Genomic DNA, 10,023 nt, shown 5'->3' on the forward strand with positions numbered 1-10,023 from the left:
GGAATAGCTTCACTTCTTAACCCAAATGAATTAAAGATGAAACCACTGTGTAGACATGGCTGATGACAACACACACACGCAAAAAGATATTGTGATTTTCATGATGGAGAATATGACAGTGCCCTTGAAGTGGTTGCACCCCTCCCCTCCAAAAAACCACCCTAAAAACTAAAAATGCCTAAGCTTCTATAATCAACTATCTTTGGGGAGGAAACATGGAAGACTGAGTGAAACATTAAAATTTACCACAGAACATAATCAGCAAAATTGCAACTGAGGAAACTACAAGCTAAATTGTCCAGTTTCTACAAGAAATGTACTTCAAAGGTAGGAAGAAATGGAAGTAGGGGGAAGAACCTATGCATTTAAAAGGCCCCCAAAGACATAATAAACAGACAAAATTGAGTAAAATAGTATGTAGGATGTGTGCTGTAGTCAAAGTACAAAGCATGGCACAAAAATCATGACCATGAAAGTCAGGAGAGTGGTAATTTTGAGGGTGGGGTGCAGGGCAGGAGTATCTGGAAGACTATTGGCACAGCTAGCAAAGTCTGTGTCTTTTCAAGTTTGATCCTTGAAAGGGCAATGGCCTTACAGTGTAATAATTTATCCAATTAGACATTTATTTTACCACATTTTTCTGCATTTATGTCATGTTAACAATACACATTTAAAAGTAGCCCATTCCACAGAATAAAAGGAGTCTATGCCAGTGTGAGATCTCAGATATGCAGGGACCTCCTCTGCCTTCTTCAGTGTCTTAGCCTTGGGGCCTTGCCTGGTGCATAACACAGGGTCTGACTACATTTACATTTAGTTGATTATAGAAGATTAACCCATGTAGTTGATTAGAGATGCTGAAGCATCTTTAATTTTGAGGTTTTGGGGTACAAGTACTCCAAGCATACTCTCTTATTCTCCATCATGAAGAACACATGAACTCATATTCTGATTGCTGTTATAAACTTTAGCAAGTAAGAGATTTCCAGAAGGTGGACTCTGGGCGGTGGGGGAGTTTGTGCATGGAACAAATACCTTCTTATAGCCACACGCTTGCTGTTAGGGCCACAGTGATACATGGGACCCTCAGAGAAGCCAGGCTGCTCATTGGCTGGGGTGGTACCATATGTTGCACCACTCCTGCCTGCACACCTATCAGCAGTCAGGCTCTTACCTCCGTCATGGGTGGTTCTGTAAGAGTTGGCAACAGATTTGGGAGCTCTGTGTAAAAAGTTCCTGCTATCCTCGTCACTCAGGAAATTAAAAGGGTTTTAGAAGCTTTGTGTCAGCAAGCTTCCAAACATACATATTTAGGCTGGGGATATATTCTTCCCGATGTCATACATCACAGATATCATAAATGCTTTGTCCATTTTCATGTTGACTTTAAATAAGAACAAGAAGCAATCAGTTGAAAAGTGTTTATCCTCTGTACTCGACTCAGTCTTTTGCATATTGAGTCCTTGACACTGTTGGCACAGGCCACAGCCAACGCTGAGCTGGTTGCAAGCTGGTATACCCCACTTCCCGTGCTCCAAGCCTAAAAGGGCATCAAGCAAAGGAAAGAGGGGAACTAAGATGCCCATGTCAATAATTGCATAGCTTTGCTCTGGGTTGGTAGTGGTCAACTTTCCTCCTGCTAGGCATGATATCTAACACACACAAATGAAAGGAAGGGAGGTGTAAGTTAGCTCAAGGTTTTAGGGAATTTAGTCCCTAGATGGCTGGTTCCAAGGCAGGAACATTGTGGTGTGGCAGCTTAGTTCATGGAAGCGAGGGAGCAAAGCAGGGGAAGAGTTGCAGAGGGGAGCAGTAGAGGGCCTACCCACAGTTCCGAGGGACCCCCCCCCCCTGACACCCAAGTGTGCTCTACTAACCTGTGTCCCACAAAGCAACACATCAGGCCTCATGCTCACACTGCTTTTGCTGTGAACATTCCTTCCACCAGCAGGTAGGGAGTCAGGCTGCACATCTTCCTCCACGTCCATCCATTTCCCCATCCTACCAAGGAACAACGACACCCACTTTGTGAAGGTTTCTTTGTGATATGAGGCAACAGAAACTTCCTGTAGCCATTTAGAGGTTAGAAATACTTGGTGTGGAAGGATTAGAGCCAAGTTTGGTCAATGGTTCAGTTACACTAACGTGTAACAAAACAACTTGAGATATTTGCACAAATAGACACAGAATTAAACTAATCAGCTACTTCAAGACGGCAGCAAAGCTGGTCTGTAGAGATGGAAGGAGTCGAAAGTGGGATAAGGCCTCAGCACAGCCCCAGCACATGAAGTTCGCAGGTACTTAGCACGTGTCACTGGATTTCATCCTTCAGCGGCAGGCCCTCCTGGACTGCTGCAGCAGACTCTCCAGATATCATGCGTTAGCAATTCTAGGCCTTTGGTAGTGATGGCAGAGCACAGGCGGTGAAGACCTAGAGGGGTCCAGGGCATAGATTATCTAAAAATTCAATCGTCGAGTGGCTTAGGAACATTTAGGACATGACAGTCTTTTCAGTAAATAGTACAGGAAAACTGGAAGATGATCAAAAGCAAATAATAGAACAAGATCTTTATTTTATACCACAAATAATAGTTGATTCAGAATAGACTGAAAAATAAGTGTAAGACCAGAAACTATAAGAATAAAATGCAGGGAAGAGCTCTTCATATAGGCAATGATTATTTTTTTCAATAACACATGAAAGCTCAGGCAACAAGAGCAAAAGTACATTAGTGAGATTATATTCAATGAAAAATTTTCTGAATAACCAAGGAAACAACCAACAAAAAGATAAGGGATAGACGAGGACAAAAGATTCGCAATGTATATAAGTAAACAATACACAAGAAAGCCATACTTGCTGAAAGAAAAGCACAAATAACCCAGCTTTCCAAAAAGCAAAGAACCAGAATGGATATTTCCCCAAAGAAGACAATAAAATGACAATCAGTACATGAAAAGGGACTATAATTTTCTGATGACTCCAGATATTTATTAATGCAATTTCTTTCAACCCAAAAGGTACGAAAAGGAAAGAATTTAAAAAGTGATGTTTTGATATTGCCATATGAAGCAAGAATAATTTTCTGCGTGCAGGGAGTCTCTGGTCAGAGAACCTGACTCAGAACAGGTTGGAATGGTGGGCCACCTGTGCTTCGGGTACACACACCAGGTACGAAAGAGAGCCGCTTCTGCAACCCTCCAGTCTGTTGTACAGCTCTGCCATTGTCGTGTGTTTTGAGGCACTCTATGACCTTGCCCCTGGCAATTTTTTCTGTATTATATATTTATTTTAATTGCAATTTGAGTGAAAAATAATTTTAAGCCCCAAGAAAGTTAAGAACTGTGCAAACGAAATGGTTCAAAAGAAGAACGTACCTCCAGAAAAGGACTCTCTTGCCCAGTTTTCCATTAATAGCAGCCTACAGTACTCATCTGTGCATTATCGCTGTGATGTAATTGCACGTTTCATTTCCAGTTCTGGAGGTTCCAGTGCCAGCATCTGCTTGGCTCAGTGAGTGCCTCAGGGTGGGTGGCATCACAACTGTGTTGGTGGGTGTGAGAGAGAAAAATCAAGAGATCAGACAGGAAGCCAGAGAAAAGACCAGGGGCTAACTGGAGTCCTACATGTACTACATGAACCCCTTCCAAGAGCAGTGTCCCAGTGACCTAAGGATGTCCCAGGAGTCCTCACTTCTTCACATTGCTCCCCTGAGAATCAAGGTCCCAACATATGACTACTTAGGGGACAAACCACAGCCAAATAATTGCACCTACTGTCAGCATCTCATATCAAACCTTTGAGATAATGATGCCACTTTTACAATTTTATACTGCATGTGTGAACTGCATCTTCTTACTTTCTCATTGCTGTAGTTTACACAAATTACTTTCTTATCCAACTAAAGCACAGTTACACCCTGGCAGGCCCAGGAATCTGCACTGTAACAGGCATTTCACAACATTCTCTAATAAAAACTGATGTCGGAGAACCACCACCTGAGTGAAAGACAGGGGGACATTCACTCACTCCTGCTATTTTGTACTCTGTATCCATTTCCCAGTCCTTTCCCACTCCACTGCCATAATCTGCAAAGGAAAAAAAAATTATTTTTATGAGTGCACTACCCTTATGGCAGGACACTGGGTTTTACAACAATCATACAGTGAGGTGAAAATAGACTTTCCTCCAGTACCCAGTTCCTCACTTCTTTCCAGTAAGGAGGTGATTTTAAGGAGACTTTGAGTCAGATGATTTCTGGATATTCAGATTGAAAACATTCACCAAAAACATTCCTAAATTATTGTCAACTTTTGTCAGCCTAGATTGGAAAGGAGAAAAGAAATGAATAATTCATACATATACACAGACAATTACTCACTTGTATGTGCACAGGCACACACACACACACACACACACACACACACACAAATAGCTCAAAGAATCACAACCAGAAAGAGCAGAGCTACAACTGAAAGTGGCCTTGTTTTCACAAGAACACATCTCAGTATTTTCCCTCTCCTCTGAAATCCCGAGGAGCCTTCAACTCCAAAGCTCCAATTGATACTTAGTTTAAGCCATTTCTTACTGCTTTTTTCCCACTTGCTATAGAACAGCCTAGAGGGTAATGTGTACATTTTCTCTGTATTTTTTATTCCTGAATGTTTATTTCCTCACTCACAACGTATATGAATCTATCAACCTAAGAGTTTACAAATGTGCAAACTGAAAAAAAAAAACAAATGTGCAAACTGTATTCCTTTTTATGCTTCATTTCATTTTTTTACTTTCTTTTTTAATTTGTATAAATGTGTAATGCATAATAATATTACATGCATCATGGGGAATTGGTATGTGTATAAATCACATTGCAATCATTTTTACTTCCCTCTGGCCTTCGCCATTTCTCCCCGACCTGTCTTCTGATGCTAACACGTCGTTAGCCACCAGGGATGTCTGTAATGACCTTCATTTTCAAGGGACGTTCAGCCCAACAGTGAAAAATTTAACAGCGCCCATCGCTGAAGATTTCACACTCAATGTAGAAGGCAGTTGAAAAGGAATTGCATTATGGTGTGAAAAGGGAAGATGACTTGAAAAGAATGAAGTGGTAAGGAAGAGGTGCAGTAAGGAAGAGGCTCCGAAACTAACCTAACCTTGCCCATAGCAGACTGGGTGGGTGGGTGGGGGCTCTGGTGCTAATGTTTGTGGAATCAAATTGAGTGCTTGCTCTCCACTGCCTTAGCTTCCCGTCACTGGTTGTTTGATGAGGCTTATGAGGCTCTTGAATTCAGTAACCATGTGTTTGGTTTATCAGCTTATGGAAGTGTTTATGACCGAGAGATGGAAAATCTCCAAAATACAGACATATAACTCTTCAGTACAAAGGAAATACTTTAAGCAATGGTGCAGCAAGTAACTTCAATGTGACGAAGATCTATGAAGTGCCTTCTTTCAAGGCATTGAGATGAATACAAAAATCAAGCCAACAGTCCTCTTCTCACAGGTCTTAAAAGCAAGAGTATGTGTATATAAGGCCATGCTATGCTTTATGTCTGGTTGTTCCCACAAAGTCTCATGCAATAATAGACAGGGCTCTTGAAAGGTGATTAAATGAATCATGGGAATACTATAGCTTTATGTGAAGTTATCAAGTGGGGTCCGGTCACCTGACTTGGGTGGGTGTATCTCTCTCACCCCCACCCTCTTCCATCTTTCCATTTCTGCTTCTTGATGGCCATAAACAAGCAGCTTTCCTCTGGCTATGCCCCTCTACCCTGTCTTCCTGCCTTGAAGTCAGCCCCCTGGGGACTAAAACTTCTAAAAGCATGAACCTTTCCTCCTTTAAATTGACAGTGTTGGGTATTGTGTCCTGGTGACTACTGAGTGACCAAGACAGACTTGGGGAGCAGAAAATAGAAAAAAAAGATGAAGAGGAAGCAAGTGATGTATTAGCTCACCTATAGAAGGAAAACTCCCTCCTGGTATTTCCTGGCCTCTGTGCTTCCTCTAAACTTGTTCTTAGATATTAAGATACAATTTCACCTTGCTCTCTTCTTGTACGATGCTCTCTGAAACCTTGAGACTAGCTAGCACATGCTTTGGTTCTGCACCCATGCGAGAGACTCTACAAATGTCTATTGAGCTAAATCCAATATCCCATTCAGGATAGAACACATCACAGTTCTCAGCAGAGATTTGGCAGACTAAGTAATAATGTCTGTTCAGTAATCAAGGGGTAAAGCATCTAGCAATCATCTTTTCAAGATTCTCATAGTTTATCAGGAGTGAAGACTGCTCAGAAGCTTTGATTCAGAAAGCCTGAAATAGGGATCCAGAAATCTGCTCTGTAAATAAGCTCCGTGGCTGATGCTAGAACACATAGTCATACCCACACTTGAGGAACTCTACCTTCACCAGAGCTTCCCTGCAGAATAGAACTTGTCTCTCCAATCAATTGTTAGGTTAATGTAAAGACTCAGAGAGAAGGAATTTCTATAATCTCACTGTCTGACAAGCCATAATACTTTTGATTTTGAATGTTGGGCTTTTCAATAGCCCCTTGGGTGATGGTCTTTTGACAGGACATATTTGTTAGTTCAATCCCGACTAGAGATCAACTCAGCATATGAAGCTGAACATCCTTGAATACCTCATATATAACATCATATAACGGACTTCTGTAGCCTCTATGTAGATCTAGAAAGTGTAATGACAGGGTAGGCAGTGGGTATCTAGGAAGAGTTTTTTAAAAACTGTCATTAATTTATGAGGGTTAAAGAATAATCATTTTAAAATCCTTTCTGAATTATTTATTTATTTAATTATTATATCTCACACTCAATGCCTCCTATTGCAGCCTCCCCAGTACTGGGATTACAAGAGTGTCCCATAATGCTGTTTTGGGGCCAGCATGACATGCAATGCCAGGGATTGAACCCAGGTCCTTGGGCGTACCAGGCAGACCATTAGACTGCCAAGGTATCTATCTCTCCAGCCCAAGAATAATATTTTTTCCATAATTTTATTGAGAGACAAATAACAATGTGACAGTATCAAATCAAATTGATAGGACAGTTTCAATTATTAACACATTGCATACTGTCTTCCTAGTGGTTAATTGCTGTACAAGATGCAGACATGATATCCTATTTACACACTATTACAACAAATACCTTTATTCATTAAGAGAATATAACTATATATCTATCCTATCCATTTTAAATTCACAGATACAAAATGGACATTCATTTATATATACCTTTTTTTGTTTAGTTCTGTCATTTCAATATTATAGGTGTGTTAACTCAGCAAAATATTCTAAAAGAGTCCAGTAATCCATAATAGTACTGGGTCTTCCGCTTGACTGACAGTGTCAGAAATTGTTGACCTGAGTCCCCTACAGCTCAACATAACAACATGGTTTTACTTCTTATACTTCGTTTTTATACTTTTCTGATGGATGATTAAGATCAAGATAAAGCAAGACCTATGCAACAAGAGTTGTAGCTTTTGGGTCTGAGAAGGTCAGTGAAATCTGCTCAGGATTTATCCTGATATCCTGTACCTCAGATTGTAGATCCTTTGTCAGTGTCAGCCACGTGGATGAGTCACGGCCATTGCTTGGCCAATGTGCTCCCCATGAAAGCTTGAGAATATTTTCTCTCCATTCAACTCTCCTTAGGCAAACTCTACATCATCGATCACTCTCCTCTTTGGCCCCATAATCTCCTTGATCAGAAAATTTGGGACACTACTGAGTTACAAGACATTAGAGTACAAGATCTCATATGTCCTGAGTCTTAATTGACCTTGGAAAGCTTGGCTTTCCTTGCAGCCCTCCTTTTTCTCTAATTTTGGTCCACAAACTTAGGTTGCTAGCCCTCCAGAAGAGAAGCTTATTGTTATTATCATACAACCTAGGCTGTTAAGCTTAACCTCACTATCTGTCTGATTATCAAACATCGTAGGCATAACATGGAAGAGGTATTTTTCATCAAGTATTGATATGTTGAACTTCAAGTCCCTACAGAATACGATGAAAAAACATTTAAAAACTTAAAATATATTTTCAAAATAGGAATAAAGAATTATATAATTTTTATGTTTACACATAAGTCCAAAAATCTAACCATATACAGCCTTGTAGAAGGACAGTCTCACAACATTCTTTTTCCTGTCTCCTGCCTTCATTCACCATCCCCTTCTTCTTGAACATCCACCTACCAGAGAGGCAGCAACTGGCATGTCATGACAAGCAGCCCGTATTCAGAAGACCAGAATGACTGGCACTCCAAGCATGAAACTACTATTACAGATTACCATCTTCAGTGCAGTTGCTTATTTCACAGGTATCAGTATATATAGTTAGTCAGGGTGAGAATCTTTCCAATTAACTGCTAGATTCAAAAATCTTCTGGAGATTCTCAGGACCATTGCCTTGCCTATCTTCTCTACATAACTGTATGGCTTGACATTATCATGTTTCCTAGCTCTTCTCCTTGCTCTCTATTCATTGTCTAGTCCTCAAATTCTTGCTTTCCTTTTAGTTGTATTATACATTTCTATTTGTATTTCTTCTTTTGAATTCTTATACTAGGAAAACTATACGATATTTACACATGTGGTTTATTTCACTTGTGAGTATGTCTTCAAGGGGCATCCACTTCAATATAAAGGCTTCGAGTTTATCATTCTTTATAGCTGAGAAATACTTCATTGTATAAAAATACCACATCTTTTACATCCATTCCTCAGGTGATGGGAATCTTGGTTGTTTCCAAGACTTGGCTATCACAAATTGTGCTGCTATAAACATAGGCACACATATATCACTGTAATATGATGTTTTCAGATCTTCCAGGAAAATTCCAGTACAGGAATAGCTGGATTAAATGGAATTTCCAATCCAAGTTTTCTAAGGGGTCTCCACACTGATTTCCATAATGGTTGCACCAGTCTACATTCCCACCAGCAGTGGAGAAGGGTTCCTTTTTCCCTACAGCCTCTCCAACATTTGTTTTTGGGTGATTTTTTTATGATAGACATCCTTTGTGGGGTGAGATAATATCTCAATGTTGTTTTAATTTGCATTTCATGGATGGCTAGTGATGTGGAACATTTTTTCAGATATTTATTCGCTTCTTTAATTTCATCCTCTGAGAAGTGTGTGTTCATCTCAGATTCCCATTTCTAGACTGGGTCTTTAAATTTTGGGGCCCTACTGTTTTTTTAGTTCTTTATAAATTCTAGAGAGCAGACCTTTGTCTGAATACTTACTTGTCATGATTTTTTTCCAAATGTGTGGGTTGTCTTTTCACTTTGTTGGTAATTTCTTTTGACGTGCAAAAACTTCTCAGTAGCAGCAGGTTCCAGTTGTTAATTCTTTCAAATGTTTCCCATGTGATTTGATTTTTGTTCATGAACTCTTTGCCTACTTCTATGTCTTCAAGAGTTGCTCCTACTTTCTTTCCAGGAGATTTAGTGTTTCTGTTTTAATGTTCAGACCTCTAATCCATTTTGACTTTAACTTAGTGCATGGTAATAGACCTGGGTCAAGTTTTATTTTTCAGTATGTAGAGAGCCAGTTTTTCCAACATTATTTGTTATAGAGGCTGTCTTTATTCCAGTGAGTATGTCTGGCCCCTTTATCAAAGATAAGGTGGCTGAGTGTGTTTGTAGGAGCTTCAGCATCTTTTAATCTATTCCATTGATCTTCAGGTCTATATGCTGATTTTATCACACAAGGCTTGTAATATAATTTCAAGTCAGGAATTGTAATGCCTTCTGCCTTGTCTTTGTTGCCTAGGATTGCCCTTGCTCTTCTAGGTCTTTTCTGGTTCCAAATAAATTTTAGGAATGATTTCTCTAGCTCTGTGAAGTATGTTGGTGGTAGTCTGATAGAGATTGCATTAAATCTGTACAGTAATTTAGGGAATATGACCATCTTCACAATGTTGGTTCTTCCTATCCAGGAGCATGGAATATCTTTCCATTTTCTGAAATCCTCTAGGATCTCTTTT

The 10,023-nt window shown here is 39.9% G+C and overlaps 1 pseudogene; it reads left to right on the forward strand.

The window, feature by feature from the left end:
* The first annotated feature begins 3,356 nt into the window (after nucleotides 1-3,356).
* Nucleotides 3,357-10,023, forward strand: part of LOC111812962 — a 14,654-nt pseudogene continuing 7,987 nt past the window's right edge.

The sequence above is a fragment of the Octodon degus genome, unplaced genomic scaffold (genome assembly GCF_000260255.1).
Source record: "Octodon degus isolate 3935 unplaced genomic scaffold, OctDeg1.0 scaffold00154, whole genome shotgun sequence".
Lineage (NCBI taxonomy): Eukaryota > Metazoa > Chordata > Mammalia > Rodentia > Octodontidae > Octodon > Octodon degus.